We start from the raw sequence: 17,272 nt of genomic DNA, 5'->3' as shown, positions 1-17,272 counted from the left end.
TTGTCAAATGTACATCATAGTAATAATGCTTTGCATGCAGATGACTTTCGTCTTCAAGGTTTTCTGTATCTGTGCATCTTTGTTCAAGGTGTTCAGCCCTCCTTTAGGGCAGCTAGGTGGTGCAGTGGATAGATCACCAGTGCAGGAGTCAGGGGACCTGAGTTCAAAATTTCACTTCAGACACTTGACACTAACTGTGTGACCTTGGGCAATTGCCTCATCCTGGGCCATCTCCAGTCATTCAGATGGCTCTGGAGAAGAAGTGAGGCTAGTGACCTGCACAGCCCTCCCTCACTCAAAACAAAGTCAAGTGCAAGTCATGTCATCATTTCTCTGATGACATGGTCTTCTTTATCAAGGAAGGACGAACACACACACCCCTCCTCTACTCTGGCACAATTCTTACTCTTTACTAGTCTTATTAGATTTTTATCTAGTGTATAATAGTTTGTTTCTTCTATTCTTCCCACTGGTGGGATATTTTTCATGAAGGCTTTTGTTTGGATTTGTTTTGTTTTGGAAAAGGCAGGGAAAGGGATGTGGGGAAACCTACTCCCTGATTCTCTTTTTCAAGGTAAGGATGGGCTTGGGAAAATAGCTAGTCCTTAATTAATCCTCACAACACTTCTGTGAAGTAGGTAGGTAACTATTAACTTATTCTAGAGATGGGGAAATGAAGGCAAGGGTTAAATAACTTGCCTAAGGTCACTTAGGCAATCAACATCAGAGCCAGGATTAAAATAAAAATACTTAATATAACACTATTTCTTCAAGAGCTCAAGGCACTTGGCATTCACAAGATTTTTATTTTTCTCCCCTTACTTAGTCCCATGCTTGGACCAAATGTTTTAATTATTTTCAAAAGGTCCATTTTTAATTATAGGACATTTCTCTTGGCACTAGTTAAAATAGGATTAATATCCCAGATGTGGCACTGAATTCTTAAATACACACACAAATAGTTCTTATGTGCTTTTTTTTTTAATAATTAAATTTATTTATTTAACTTTTAACATTCATTTTCACAAAATTTTGGGTTACAAATTTTCTCCCCTTTTATCCCCTCCCCCCCCAAACACCAAGCATTCCAATTGCCCCTGTGACCAATCTGCTCTCTCTTCTATCATCCCTCTCTGCCCTTGTCTCCATCTTCTCTTTTGTCCTGTAGGGCCAGATAGCTTTCTATACCCCTTTACCTGTATTTCTTATTTCCTAGTGGTAAGAACATTACAGTTGATCCTAACACTTTGAGTTCCAACTTCTTTACCTCCCTCCCTCTCCACCCCTTCCCTTTGGAAGGTAAGCAATTCAATATAGGCCAAATCTGTGTAGTTTTGCAAATGACTTCCATAATAGTTGTGTTGTATAGGACTAACTATATTTCCCTCCATCCTATCCTGTCCCCCATTACTTCTATTCTCTTTTGATCCTGTCCCTCCCCATGAGTGTCGACCTCGAATTGCATTCTCCTCCCCATGCCCTCCCTTCTATCATCCCCCCCACCCTGCTTGTCCCCTTATCCCCCACTTTCCTGTATTGTGAGATAGGTTTTCCTACCAAAATGAGTGTGTACTTTATTCTTTTCTTTAGTGGAATGTGATGAGAGTAAACTTCATGTTTTTCTCTCACCTCCCCTCTTTATCCCTCCACTAATGAGTCTTTTGCTTGCCTCTTTTATGAGAGATAATTTGCCCCGTTCAATTTCTCCCTTTCTCCTCCCAATATATTTCTCTCTCACTGCTTGATTTCATTTTTTTTTAAGATATGATCCCATCCTCTTCAATTCACTCTGTGCACTGTCTCTATGTATGTGTGCATGTGTACATGTGTGTGTTTGTAATCCCACCCAGTACCCAGATACTGAAATGTTTCAAGAGTTGCAAATATTGTCTTTCCATGTAGGAATGTAAAGAGTTCAACTTTAGTAAGTCCCTTATGACTTCTCTTTGCTGTTCACCTTTTCATGGTTCTCATCATTCTTGTGTTTGAAAGTCAAATTTTCATTCTTTTGGTTTTGTTTTGTGATTTCTTGGTTTCTCCTAAAGTCATTAGCCTCCATCTGTTCCATTCTAATTTTGAAAGAACTATTTTCTTCAGTGAGCTTTTGAATCTCCTTTTCCATTTGGCTAATTCTGCTTTTGAAAGCATTCTTCTCCTCATTGGCTTTTTGAACCTCTTTGGCCAATTGAGTTAGGCTAGTTTTCAAGGTGTTAATTTCTTCAACATTTTTTTGGGTCTCCTTTAGCAGGGAGCTGATCTGCTTTTCATGCTTTTCTTTCATCTCTGTCATTTCTCTTCCCAGCTTTTCCTCCACCTCTCTAACTTGATTTTCAAAATTCTTTTTGAGCTCTTCCTTGGCCTGAGCCCATTGGGTGGGCTGGGACACAGAAGCCTTGATTTCTGTGTCTTTGCCTGATGGTAAGCATTGTTCTTCCTCATCAGAAAGGAAGGGAGGAAATGCCTGTTCACCAAGAAAGTAACCTTCTATGGTCTTATTTCTTTTCCCTTTTCTGGGCATTTTCCCAGCCAGTGAGTTGACCTCTGAATATTCTCCTCACACCCACCTCACCTCCTGATCCTCCCAGCCAGCGTTTGGGGTCTGAGATTCAAATGCTGCTTCCAGCCTTAGGGCTTTTGGCGGGGGCAGGGCTGCTATTCAGTATGAGATTATGTTCAGGTGGTCAGGTCGGGGCAGGGCCACCTCTCAGGCTCAGTTCCCTCAGGGGGTTTATGCACAGACCTTCCACAATGTATTCAGGCTCCTGCCTGCTTGGGGAGCCCCAGTCTGCAGCCACCTCTCAGCTTCTACCTCCCGGGGGGGCCCGAATCATGGGGGCACCCCACTCCCCCCTCGACCCGCCAAAGAGACTCTCTCACCGACCCCCGTCACCTGTGGGTGGAGGGACCCGCGCGGCCGCTGGAGATCCTGTCCCCAAAGCCTGCTCGGATCTTTTCCTCTCGGTGCCGCGGCCATGGCAGGGCTGCACTCAGCTCCCAGTCCCGGCGCCCCGTCACAGCGCGAAGGACCCCCCGCGAGAGGTTTGCAGGTCCCTCCGGAACAGAAATCTCCCTCGCTCCAGCGCCCCGTGGCCTCTGGGTGCAGAACTCGCCGTGAGTTACTTCCCTATAGCCGTTCTATGGGTTGTGGGTTCGGAGCTATGTGTATCTGCATCTTTCTACTCCACCATCTTGGCTCCGCCCCCCTCTTATGTGCTTTTAAAAAAAAAAGTCTCTGAGTTTTTCAGATCAACCTGGAATTTACTTTTGTCTTTTTCTGGTAGATACTGAATTCCAATTGCTATATTGATTTGATGTGAAACATTACTACATTCTACACTTAATTTTTCCTAAGGAGCCACAAGTCTTAAATGGGGTAATTTTAGTGGTGAACAATGTTATAGGACTAGAGAGTTTGAATCATTTCTGTTAAGGGGCTGATAATAACAAAGGAGTGGTACCTAGAGAGCAGACCATTGATTAAAATAATTAGTGTTATTGATAAATGGTTTCTGCAGATGATTGAATTTTTTTTGTCCCCATGTTAGCCATCTTTTCATTTCTCACCAGGTGCAATCCTGACTCCATCAAGTCCCTGTTGCCCTGAGCTGAGTAGCTTCCCACCCCCATGCCCAGTTACCTTTTAAGTATCATCTCCTCCAATTAGAATGTAGACTTCTTGAAGGCGGGTATGGTCCTTTTGTTTATATTTTTATTTCTGGCGTTGACTTCAGTGCCTGGTAGGTAGTAAGGACTTGATTAAGTAAGTGGTTGATTGATTGATTAAATTATTCATGGATTGGCTGAGGTAGTACATCTTTTTTTTTTCCTTTTTTTAAAAAAAAAAGTAAATTCATTATTTATTTTTAAACATTGTTTAAAAACTTTTTTTTTTGAGTTCCAAATTCTCTCTGTCACAGTCCACTCCTCTGGACCCCCATCACCCCTCCTCCATGTCCCCACCTGTGTAAAGTGTCTTCTCGGATCTCTTGGGATCAAGCTTGTTTTTTTTGTAATTTTACAGCATTCCTTTCCAGTTGTTTTGTGTTTGTTAGTTTTTCTAGCGATGTTGTTGTAGTCATTATGTATATTCTTTCCTTAGTAATATTCACTTTGTATCAGTTTATATGCATTATATATATATATATTTCCATGCTTCATCATAAAGTATAACAATATTTTGTAACATTGTAAAATGTAACATAATTTGTTTTGTTTACCTCATTCTATGAGTAGCAGCTATCCCAAAAATGCTACTACAAATATTTTTGTATATACAAGGCCTTCCAAGTAGTATGGATATGTATTTATTTAGCATTTATTTGTGTGTTAGATGGGTTCAATGCGATTTCCCCCTAGAAGCCCTTGAGGGCAGGGACTGCCAGACTTAGTTCTAGGTCTGCCACAAATAAGGCACTTAATGCTTGTTGAGGGTGAAATGAATCTTTTGTCATTTCCACACTGACTTTTATAGAAGATGTGGACTTGCAGGATCTTTGACCTTTGACTCAGAGGACAAAAGACTATTTAAATTACCAAAAAGAAAACAAAACTAGAACCCTTAGCTCCTAGTTGTATCAAGGAATGGGAAGGCTTATGACTGAGAATCACTAAGACTATTTGGTCTTTTGTTTTCCTGTTTAAAATGAAAACCCTAAGATTATAATTAAATGGATTAAGGTTTTACCTGGTGAAGAAGATCTTGATAGGCATGTCCACACCCTCTTTAGGTTGAAGTATGGATAATGGGCAGTTAGGTTGCTCTGTGGATAGATCACTGGACTCGGAATCATGAAGTCTTATCTTCATGAGTCCAAACTCAGCCTCAGACACTTACCAGCTGTGTGACCCAGGGCAAGTTACTTAACCCTGTTTGCCTCAGTTTCCTCATTGGTAAAATGAGCTGAAGTGGGAAACCAATCTAGTAACTTTGCCAAGAAAAGCCTAAATGGGGTCACCAAGAGTCAGGCATGACTGAAGTGACTGAACTAAAAAACAAAAACATAATTTGGAATCAAAATTCCAAATTAAGACTTGCCTTCTTATAGGGTTATCAGATAGAACTAATAGAACTAAAAATGTTTGTTTTACAGTCATTTGAAACCAGTCTCCCAGAGGAGACAACTTGTGTTCTCAATCAAGAAATCTATGTTCTAATCAGTGTGACTCCACTCAATCTCTGTGTCTCTTTTGGACTAAACTCTTTTTCGTGTCCCAGCTCCCCATGGCCTCCAATGTTAGTAATTGCTAGCATATATGAGATTTTTTAGTTTGCAAAATGTTTTACATATTTTATTGTCTCCTTACTACTACCCAGTAAAGTAGGAGCTATTGTTATCTCTTTTTTACAGATAAGAAAACTGAAGCTGATAGAAGTTAAATGACCCACACTGAGTTATGACAGTGATAGGGTGTGGGCCCTGGGAACCTTTCTTCCCCTCCTCCACCCCATCCCATCCCCCCAGTCCCATTTCAGTAATCCTTTCAAACTGCCCTTCCATGGTGGCCTATGCCCAAACTCCAATTCTCTGTTACCTCTAATCTAGCCCAGCCTTCATTGGTTCCAGGCTACTTACCACTCTTACTTCCATCTAGACCCCTTCCATGGCCCAGGTCCCCTGGCATTCACCTGGGGCACCTTGCCCTTCCCAGTCCTTCTCTGTTACCTCCCAGTTGCTTCAGCCGGTTGGCCACTCCCATCCAAATCTCCCCCCAAAAAATCTTTTTTTCTATAAAAAGAGTCTCACCTATCCCATCCCAACCAGTGTTCTAATAAACCTTGTTTTTGGCTGAAAGGCTTGGTCAAATTCAGCTCATTTGAGGCAGGACCTGCATTGCTATTTTGGGGTCTCAGTGATGGGGTAAAAGCTCAGGACCCCAAAATACTGACAAGCTGGGTCCTGCCCACATGAATTCAACTCAATCCTTCTTTCAGCCAAAGAAAAACAAAGTTTATTTAAGATCCACCATATTTAGTAGACTCTTAAGGAACCTAACCATTTGTCACGCTTGTATTGATAAGCAGGTTAGAGTCTGAGCTAGAATGAAACTGAGTGCCTTCATGGAGCAAGATGGAATTTACATAGAGAAAGACTAGGGGAGGAATCTAGAAAGACTAGGGGTGGCCAAATAGTCTGGGGTGATTAGAGGAGGGATTTAGGGAGAGTCTTGATGGGAACCCACAGTGGAAGGCAAAGCTAGTTTAAGTAAGTAAATTTAAGTAGTTAAGCTTTAAGTTAAGTAGTTTAAGTAGTTAAGCTAAAACCAGAATTGGGCATAGCTATTTTGATTGGATCAAGAGTGAGAAATAGCCAGGAGCAATTGGACAAAGCAATAATGAAAGGCTTACAGTCTCAAGGGAATTTCAGATCTAGTGGGAAGATTCAAGAGGAGTTCAAGGGGGTTTCCAGAATCTGTAACTCATCATTAGCACTCCTAGATGTCAACAAAACTAGTTAAGTATCTCAAGAAGAATATGAATTTAGGTCTTCCAGTTGCAATGATTTGGGTGGTGAGAGTGAGGAGTTGAGGGTGATACCTAGGTTATGAGACTGACTAACTAGGAAGATGGTGGTACCCTTGACGACAGTAATAGGGAAGGACAGAGGACAGAGAGGGAGAGATAACAAGTTCAATTTCAGACTTGTTGAGTTTAAGATGACTAAGGAACATACAGTTCAATAAGCCGTTATCAGGAGATCCTGGGATCTGAGAAACAACTGCATAGAAATAATAATTCAATACTTAGTTGCTGATGAGATCATGGAGCTCTCTAGGATACATGTTGGATTTTTATAGATTTTTAGACCTACTTGAAGTACGTAGCCAATCAATGGCATTCCATAGCAGAATGGAAATGAAGACAGCATGGGATTGGATGGGATTTTAGTTTGGATTTACAGGAAGCTATGGCAATCAATAGAGTGGAGGAGGGAGAGCCCTCCAAGCACAGGAGACAGCCTGAGAAAATGCTCAGAGCTGAGAGATGGAGTATCCTGTTCTGGGTAAGTCAGAAGACCAGTGTCACTGTAGTGAACAGCAAGTGTTAGGTAGTAATGTATAAGAAGATTGGAAAGGTAACTCCTGGAGGTGGTAAGAAGCCACTGAAGTTTATTGAGTAAGAAGGTGGCATAAGTTAACCTGCACTTTAAAAGGAAAATCATTTGGGTGGCTGGACAGAAAATGGATTGGAGTGGGGTAAGACTTGACACAGAGAGACTCTTTAGCAGGCTATTCCAATGATCCGGGTATGAGGTGATAAGGGCCTGCACTGGAGTGGTGGCAGTGTCAGAGGAGAGAAGGGAGCATAATTGAGAGAGGCTGGAAAGTAAAATGGCCAAGCCTTGGCAACAGCTTGGATATGGGTGTGTGTGTGTGTGTGAGAGACAGAGAGAGAGAGAGAAAGAAAGAGAGAGAGAGAGAGAAAGACAGAGAAAGAGAGACAGAGAGAATGAATGAATGAGGAGTTGGGGATGACTCCTAGGTTACAAGGTTAAGGAATTGAGAATATGGTGTTGCCCTCTACGGTAATGGAGAAGGTAAGAGGGGCAAAGGGTTTAGGGGGAAAGATGATGAATTCTGTTTTGGGCATATTGAATTTAATATGTCTACTGGACATCAAGCTTGACATTTCTGAAAGCCAGTTGAATATTTGAGATTGGAGTCCCTGAGAGATTGGGGCAGGAAAGGCAGATTTTGAGAATCATTAGCATAGAGATGATAATTAAGTCCTTGGGAACTGATAAAATCACTAAATCAAGTAGGACTGAGGGAGAAGAAAGGGCCCAGGAAATAACCAGGAGCAATCCCTATGTTTAGAAGATGTGATCTGAAGAAGGATCCAGCAGAAGAGACAGAGGGAGAAGTCAAAAACATGTAGAAGAACCAGGAAAAAGTGGTGTCTAGAAAACCTAGAAAGAAAAGAGTATCAAGGAGGAGAAAGTAATCAAGCCGGGGTCAAGGAAAATGAGGATTGAGAAAAGGCCATTGGATCTGGTGACTAAGAGATGATTTTTAATTGGAGAGAGCAGTTTCTGTGACAGGATGAGGTCAGGAGCCAGACTGTAAGGACCAAAGAGAGAAGGGTGGAGAGAAAGTGGAGGCACCTATTGTAATGTAGATGGAATTTTCATGGAGCTAGGAAGGGCTGTGGAGAAACTCGGATATCAGGATAGGGCTGATATCTTAGTTGGGCCTCAGGTCAGTCACCTGGTACTTTAGATTTGATATTGGAACAAAATGAGTCATTCTTTGGTCACTGAACAAAAGGACATTTATTTAGCTGGAGCAGGAAAATATGCAAAAATGAGAGGCACCAAATAAAGCTCTCTTGCTGGTTTGCCTTTCTTGATTCCCCCAGAGAAGCTTCAGAGCATGCCCCAAGCTACTCCTGATTGTTTTGTACTAAGGCAGCCCCGAAGTGGTATCATCTGCCTGAGCCAACCAAGTCTCTAGGATGGCTTTAGTACTTTTTAAGGAAAATATCTTACCTTTCAGGAACAGTTTAGGACATTGCTCCTTCCTCCAGAGTAGAAGGGTAGTATGGATATCTTGGGGAGAAGGAGAACCCTAACTTTGAGGAATGGGAAAATGGGAGGGCAGTAAAGATAAACTTTACCTCCTGTAAGTTTTGCCTAAGGACATATAAATTGTCCTAACATAGGATGCCTCGTTCTTAGTCACAAGCCAGACAGCTTAATAGATATTTTTTTAATTGAACTGAATTTTCTCTTTGCTCCTGGGTTTTCTATTCTGGATATCTCTCAAGTCCATTAGACTTTCCCAGAATGCAAACCTAGAATTGCTTACTGCTGTCTCTACCACCCTGGTTCTTCACTGCCATGTTGTTCTCTCTTCTCCCCCCACCCCCATGCTTTCCATTTGACTCAGTGGGGCCAAGGCTGGTCTTTCTTAAAAAGAACTTTTAACAGGAAAGTCAGTGAAAAGAAAATAGATACAAAAGTATATAAGTAAATATTCACTGAGCATAGTTTATTCATCCTGTCATATTACTCACTCTGATCTTTCCAATTAACTATAATTCTCTCCCACTCCAATTATTTGTATTTTTCTCCTCTATCCTTTTGTTATTATCTTTCAGCCAGTTTCTTTTCCTTCGGTTGTGACCAACTCTTGATGTTGAAGAGAGAGAGATGGGATAGCTGGTTCAAAGTGTGGATGAATTCACTAAGACCTTCTCTGTAGCTACTGAGAGCTTTATTGACACAAAAGCAGCAAGCCTGAGACTTAGCAAAGAGCTAAACAAAAGCAAGGATATAGAAAAAGGACCAGACTTATGTAGGATAATTTTAGAGTTTCCATTTGGGGGTTGGAGATCTAGGATAAGTCTTGCAAGATAAAGGCATGGGGTGAGGACTATGAAGGACACATGATAAGGAAATCCCATTCCCCAGGATGAGGGGTGGGAACAGGGAATTTTATGTTCCTCCCTGAATGAGGGGTGGGGACAGGGAATCTTATGGTCCAGGATAAGGGGAAATTGTGGTAAGGGGAGACTTTAGGGCACCAAGGGCTTCACAAAGTCAATCAATATTATTTTAACTCTTAGGGCCCTGTTTCTATCCACATCATTGGTAACCCTATTTGGGGTTTTCTTCCCTAAGATACTAGAGTGGTTTGCCATTTCCTTCTCCAGTTCATTTTACAGATGAGGAACCTGAAGCAAACAAGGGGAAGTGACTTGCACAGGTCACATAGGCTGGATGGATCTGAACTCAGGCCTTCCTGATTCCAGGACCAGGAATCCTATCCACTGCACCACCTAGCTGCCAGTGTCTTCTGTACCTCACAATCCCTTGGACTTACTTGATTTTTTTTAAAGGAAATTAACTGTGATGGGAGGAAAAATAAAAGAAGATAACATGAGAAGATGAGAAGACTCCTGAAGGATTTTTCAATCTTGGAGGGACCTAGATATATTTGTGAGTCAATAGATATGGAAAGATCAAAAATTATAAAGAGGAGATCATTGTGGGCACAAACAGTCATAAGAGATATATAAGAGGATAGGATCAGACACAAGCAGAAGGGTTAAACCTGGAGAAATGAAATGCTACTTTTTCATTAGAAACTGGAGGAAAAGTACACAGCAGAGAACAAAAGAAAGCCTGAAAGGAAGCACAAAAAAGCTGGGTATTTTGAAAAAAATGTATAATATTTATTACATGGGTTTTCTTGAAATGGAAATTTATTGTATTATATTGAATCCTCTCATGTTCTGCTGTATACATGGAAAGATTTTTTTTTTCTTGTTTTGCATTTAAGTTTAAAATTAATAAAAAACTAAAAAATCACTGGGGGAAAGAAGAGAATATGCGGTAATGTCAAGGGCTTTTGAGGTATAGTAGGGAGAAAGGGGACTTAAGATAAAGTCTTTCTTTTTTTATTATTATTAATTTGTTTTCAGTTTTCTACAATCACTTCCATAAGCCTTAGATTTTCTCCCCCTCTCTCCTTGAGATGGCATGTGATTACATGGGTTCTACACAAACATTTTTATTAAACACATTTTCACATTAATCATATTGCATAGCAGAATTAAAATGAATGGGAGAAACCATGAGAAAAACCCAAACAAAACAAAACATAATGCAAGAGAAAATACTCTTTTTCATTCTGCATTCCAATTCCACAGTTCTTTCTCTGGATGTGGATGGCATTTTGCCTTGAGTCCTTTGGGAATGTTTTAGGTCCTTGCATTGTTGTGATGAACTAAATCTACCAGAAAAATTCCTTGCATACTGTGGTTGTTACCGTATACAATCAGATCTCCTGATTCTGCTCCTTTCTGTCAGCATCAGTTCATAGAAGTCCTTCCAGGCCTCTCTGAAGTCTTGCTGTTCATCATTTCTTATAGCGCAATAGCATTCCATTACATTCATATAGCACAACTTGTTCAGCCATTCCCCAATTAAAGCCTTTATTTTCTCAGTGATGTATGAGGTAAAGTTCTCCAATCAAAGAGTAAAAGAGAGATGGTAATGTAAGATTGAGGGCACAAGAGAAGGTTTGGAATAGCTCCTTTGGTGAGTAAAATAAAGAATTCTATTGGGAAGAGCTTTAAATGTATGGATGCTGGTCATGAGTCATCTCCAGTTGTCATGATCTATATCTGGCCGCTGGACCCAGATGGCTCTGGAGGAGAAAGTATGGCTGGTGACTTTGCACAGCTCTCCCTCATTTAGATCCAATTAACTTGCAACCATCACTTCATCTTCCTGATGTCATGGTCCTCTTTGAGAATGAAGGACAAACCACAAGTGTATGAATGTCACAACATATATACATATAAGTATAGGCAAAACTATATATCAGATAAATGCAATGTCTCTCTACCTCTCACAAATTACTTTGCATTTACTGCTGGTGAGGTGATGAGGGCCTGAGAGAGGTAATGACTGAGTGAAAAGTATAAAAGAGCTATTTAAGGGAAGGAAGTGGCAAGATTTGGCAACTGGGTGAAGGAGAGAGAAGTCAGAGATGACAATGAAGTTTTTAACGTGAGTGACTAGGAGGATAGTGGTGCCCTTGATAATATAATAGGGGAATTTTGGAAGATGTAGCTTTGAGGGGAAGATTTATTTTTAAAATAGTTTCTCCTCAATCACATGTAAAACCTTTAACATTTGTTAAAAAAAAAATTTTTTTGTCCAAATTCTCTCTCTCCCTTCCTTCCTTCCCTTTCCCTTCAGTGAGAGGCAAGCAATTTGATATAGGTTATTTATGTGTAATCATGCAGAACACATTTCCACATTGGTCATGTTGTAAAAGAAAACATAGACCAAAGAAAAAACAACCAAGAAAAATAAAGGTTTTAAAAAGTATGCTTCAATCTGCATTCAGACTTTATTAGTTCTTTTTCAGAGGTGGATAGCCTTTTTCATTATGAGTCCTTTGCGATTGTCTTAGATCTTTGTATTGTTGAGAAAAGCTAATTCATTCACAAATGATCACTGTATCATATTGCCAATACTGTATACAATATTCCTCTAGGTCTGCTCACTTCACTTTGCATCATGTAAGTCTATCCAGGTTTTTCTGAGAGCATCCTGCTTATTAATTCTTATAGCGCAATAATAGTATTCCATCACAGTCATTTGATGGGCATCCTTTTAATTTCCTATTCTTTGCCACCACAAAGAGCTTCTATAAATATTTTTGTATACATAGGTCCTTTTTTCCCCTTTTTTTCTTCCATTGAAGAGAAGATAATTTTAATGAGGTTATTGAAATCTCACTTTATTCTATTCGAAAGAAAAGCCTTCAAACGAACGCTGAGTAATCTATACTCTAAGGTTGTTACTTAGGTGGGTTAGGGGTGGGAATGGAGTGGAATTTTTCAGCCTAGTTACTGTTTTTGGTAGTCAGAAGTTAGGTTTTAACTGCCCTGAGGAGTCAACAGCTAGTAAGTGAGAATACAGAGTTGAGGACGCTGGGAAAATGTGAATTGGAGTGATTGTGTTGGAGAAAAGTCCTATGATTGGCTTTCACAGGTAATTCAATTCATCCCACTTTTTGATTTGTTGATCATACACCCCTTGGGGGTAGAACATGAACACCTCTCCCCTTGACCCATCCTCAAGGACCCTGGCTCCCCCATTGGAGATCCCTGGAACTTTTTCCTTGCTTTTCCTGAGAAGTGGCCTGTAAGGTTTTAGTGCTGTCCAGTTAGGAAGAATAGTTTCATTATTAATATCAATAAAATGAGGGAGGGGAAAATTCAAGGTCTTTGCTCTGGCCCTGCCCCTTTCCTGCCTACCGTTCTCTTGCCCAAAACAGTGGTAGAGAGCTATAGATCAAACCTTTGGGAGGACTCAGCCTAGTGAGTTCTCCTGTTTGGAACTATAAGTGACTTAATGTTTTTCTTACTCTAATAGGTCCTTTCTTATACACGGGTTTCTGTCAATGTCCTACTTGTTGTTATTGCTGTATTATATTTCAGCAGGTCCTGACTCTTTGTGACCCCATTTGGGGTTTTCTTGGCAGAGATACTGGAGTGATTTGCCATTTCCTGCTTCAGCTCATTTTACAGATGAGGAAACTGAGGCAAACAGGATTTAAGTGACTTGCCCAGGGTCACACAGCTGTTAAGTGTCTGAAGCCAGATTTGACATGAACTCAGAAAGATGTCTTCCTGACTCTAGGCCTGGCAGTCCATCCACTTCACCACCTAGCTGCCCATCCTGCTTGTACAACCCCTTTAATAAACTGGGTGATGAAATGAAGAACTTGTGTTCAATGTTTATAGAGTCACAGAATTATCCATCTAGAGCTGAAAGTCACCACCTAGTTCAATCTCCTTCTACAGATAAAGAAGCTGAGGCCCACGGAGGCTAAATGACTTGACTAATATCACACAAGGAATAATTATCACAAGCAGAATTTGGACCCAGGTCCTCTTACTTTGAGGAAATACTCTTTAATGTATACCATGTTATAGGGGCTTGGGGTGTATAGTGTGGTGTGCATATTAAAACCAGAAGTAAAATTTAGGAAAGTAAAAACTTTTTCCAAGGTCTTGGCACATCATATTATTTTTAATCTATGTCTTTTGGAAAGTAGATTTTTAGTACAATTAATTGCTATTGTGATCATTTTATCTATAAGAGAAATACAGATTTATAAACTCACTGAATATATTGAATACTTTTTTTCAGGCTTAAAAAACATGAAAAACAAAAGTAACCTTTTTTTTTTATTTGTCAAATATCAGTTAACTAAGAAATAGCTCTTTAAGAATTACCCACTTAGTAAATTTATAAAAGAAAATAGGTGTATTTAATTTTTTTCTATCAATACAGGGCCTAATGAAAAAATAAAACATTCTAAAATGTTATTAAATGAGATATATTTGAAGTGCATAAGGTTTTTTCTTCTTACAAAATATACAGACAAGCATATATTTTATAATCACAAATATCATAGATAGAAACATGTTATTGTTTAGATGAATTTGAAGTGAGGACCTAAATTCATTCAGAAATCTAGGATTTTTCGATAACCTATTTTTAAAGGAGGGTAATTTTCTTAAAATCCTTTGGCTTATGTTTTTGCTTTGTTCTGCCTTATTTAAAATCTTTGTACCCAGTAAAGCAATATGAACAGTATATGAAATGATGAGGCAAATATTCCAAAGTAGTTCCATAAGGTTTGCAATGTAAAAATTTTCCTATATCTGAGACCAAATTCTTTCACTTTTATAAAAAAAGATTTGAGATGCCTAGTGCCTTCTTTTTCTACCAAGGATCACAATGTAAAATCACTAGTTCAAGCATGCTATTTTGTAAGTTGTTTATGAATTTTCTGAATTTTCTTTCTGAAGCTAACTTCTAGTTGAATAGTGAAAACCGTTTAATCCCAATACAAACAAATATTGTATAATTGAAGTCGATCTAACAGAAAGCCCAAATTTCCAAAAATGATATATTTTCCCTTCTCCTTCCCTATTTTTTTCTTCCACCAACCCCACCAACTACCCCCAACCCCCACCTTGGTTCCTTAGTAATTTTCTAGTCTCTTTCTTACATATTTATTTCATTGTGCTTTCATTGTAATTAGGTACTTATTTTTCACTTTCCCCTATCACATTTTAAGTTTCTTGAAGTCAGAAATTTTGTTTATTCATTTTTATATCACATCCTCCCCTTAGAGGGGAATCATTGTGCCTCTGAAATAATAGCGCTGAAAAAAATGTGTTGAAATAATTTCCATGTTCTGCTAATATTGGTGCATCAGCAGGAAACTAAAGTACAAAGAGGAAAAACTTTTTAATAGTGAGACACAAGTTAGTCTATTTAAGAGTTGACTAGTATATATATTTTAAATGGGTGCTCTTAAATGGGCCATCTTGGAAACATGGAACCTTAGAGCTGGATGGCACTTTCAAGATAACATTGCATAAGAATTTCTCTTTACAATTTAATTGTATCTGTCAAGCAGAAATCTAGTGGGATAATGCTTCAGAAATTTGGATCTTTATTTCTCAGAATGTCTTGATGCTAAGACATTACAGAAATGAACAGCTTTCACCTTTAAAATAATCTGTCAGAGAAGGATTTATACTTTCCATTTATACGTTATAATATGCATTCGAAAATTTTAAGTGACCAACATTGACTTAAACATTAATATTCATTTGTTTAAAATGGCAACTATTAAATAGTTTCCTATTTTTAAGTCTTATCTGGATGCAACCACTGGATTCAGTGTTTTCTATTTTATTTCTACAGTCAGGTTGGTAAAATTTGACTGTAAAATACAGCTGAAAGGTCTATACTAGAGTTTTTTCTCTCTGATCAAACAAACATAGCTTAAGTAATTTTTAAACTTCGAAACTATAGTTAGTATTCCTGGAGTTAGAAACAATAGTTTAAAATTCTTATAGCTTGTTTGGTTTGATTGCCTTTATGGCAAGGATGTATAAATTCACACAGAAATCTAGGATTTTCCACTCTAATAATATCACTATATTTTATGTAAAGTTTTTTTTTTCTTTTAAATCTATAAATATCCTGATGTGCAGAAACATAAATTGGAATGCTTGGTATGACGGGCAGATCAGAGAGAATAATATTTTGAATCCCTGTTATTTACTCCAGATTGAATCCAGATACTGTAGACCCCCTTGATGCTCACAAATAATCATCCTAGGGTGATTTCGGATAATTCTGAAATAATAATACTGAAATAAGGACTCCTACACAGATTACAATGTTGTAATAATTAGGTTTTCTTGAGAAGGACTCTTTGCTTCATTCTTTCTTCCTCATTTCCTGGCAGTGCAGGTTGCCTAGAAATGGTTTTTACCTTTGGGACAAAAGGAAGAGAAATACATAATTAGATGTAATAACTAGTCAGTCAGTTTCCATATATCCTTCAAAAAATAAATCTAAGCTGTAAAAACAAAATTGGATTTCAAGGGGTTTTTTGGAGGCACTTATGACATAATGGGTAGTAGAGTTAATTAGAAATCTGTCAGTCCACCTATATGGCAATCATTATCATTTGGATCTTTTCCTTCCCTAGGCACATAAATGGATTACTCTCCCTTCCATTCTCCCAAATCTCTATTGATAATTCTGGATAAAATCATTTAAAAGCATTGCTCAATTAATAATAGCTTTCTGTTATGCATTTCCACATTCAAGAGATATAACTACTGTGTAATGAGGATCGTGGGAAGTTTTTTATATTAAAAATAATAAAAATGGTTGGGAGTCACTTTCAAAGATATCATTTTATCTGTTTTACAGATGAGAAAACTGAAAATAGAAGTGTTAAGTGGTATATGAGAAGTCATTTAGCCAGTTAGCCATATAACCAGAGAGCTTGAACTAGAAAGTCTTAACCATCAAATGCTAGTCTGTTTTCCACAATAACAGTGTACTTTCCCCATAAGAATATATGCTGAATAGTACTTTTGAAAAGGTCTCAGATGTAGTTCTATGTTTTTTTTTGTCTTCATATTGAATACATTGGTAATTGGAATTATTTTTGGTGATATGTTGAATCAAAAGACTGTCAAAAACATCTGGGTTTAAGACTGAGGCTAAGTTGTTTCTTTCTATTAAATTTTTTCTACCTGTACTGCATACCAAAATGCTGCATACCAAAGATTAGTTTCCTTTTAATTGAGGACCAGATTTGTTTGAGCAACCTCAATTAGTACCTGGGTACCTTATTGTTCTACTTTTCCTAATGAGGTGGAGTATTTTCAGTGAAAGCAAATACTCTTCTAATGCAGTCTTTAGTTTGTTCATCATGTTTGATTTCAATTAGGCAAACAGATAACCACCGACTGGGTCTCCCTTCTGTCTATCTCCATTAAGTGAAGAGTGGTGAGCAGACCACTCAGAGAAGGCTTTCATTGAAGCTCCTTCCTCTAGGAATGAATATATTAACAATCAACAATTCTAGCAGCTGAGAATAACTGTTCAGTTTTCAGCTGAGAGGAAAATAATCTTTTATGGGATAGAGATTGCAGGTATCAAGAACAGAAATAACCAAACAACAAACATTTATTAAAAAACTACTGTGTGCCAATTACCATTTTAAATACAAAGATAAAAAGCTGAAACAGTCCTTGCCCTAAGGGAGCATCTGTGGAAGAAATATGCACACAGATTATTGTTTGTTTGTCCTTCCTTACAAAGAGGACCAATGACATCATGGTGTGATGTTTTGACTTGCAAATGAATTGGATTTAAGTGAGAGTTGTACTAAGTTGATAGCCTCACTTTCTCTTCAATAGTCACTG

At 38.6% G+C, this 17,272-nt stretch overlaps 1 protein-coding gene across 2 annotated transcripts in view; it reads right to left on the bottom strand.

The window, feature by feature from the left end:
• Nucleotides 1-11,847: 11,847 nt before the first annotated feature.
• Nucleotides 11,848-17,272, bottom strand: part of APELA (apelin receptor early endogenous ligand) — a 50,759-nt gene continuing 45,334 nt past the window's right edge. For both annotated transcript variants that reach the window (XR_011969762.1, XM_072621564.1), the window contains one exon: nucleotides 11,848-15,822. The gene's annotated coding sequence lies outside the window, so the exon portion shown is untranslated. The remainder of the gene's footprint in view (nucleotides 15,823-17,272) is intronic.

This window comes from Notamacropus eugenii, chromosome 6 (genome assembly GCF_028372415.1).
Source record: "Notamacropus eugenii isolate mMacEug1 chromosome 6, mMacEug1.pri_v2, whole genome shotgun sequence".
NCBI lineage: Eukaryota > Metazoa > Chordata > Mammalia > Diprotodontia > Macropodidae > Notamacropus > Notamacropus eugenii.
The sequence above is the reverse complement of the archived record's forward strand: the minus strand, read 5'-3'. Positions and strand labels throughout refer to the sequence as shown.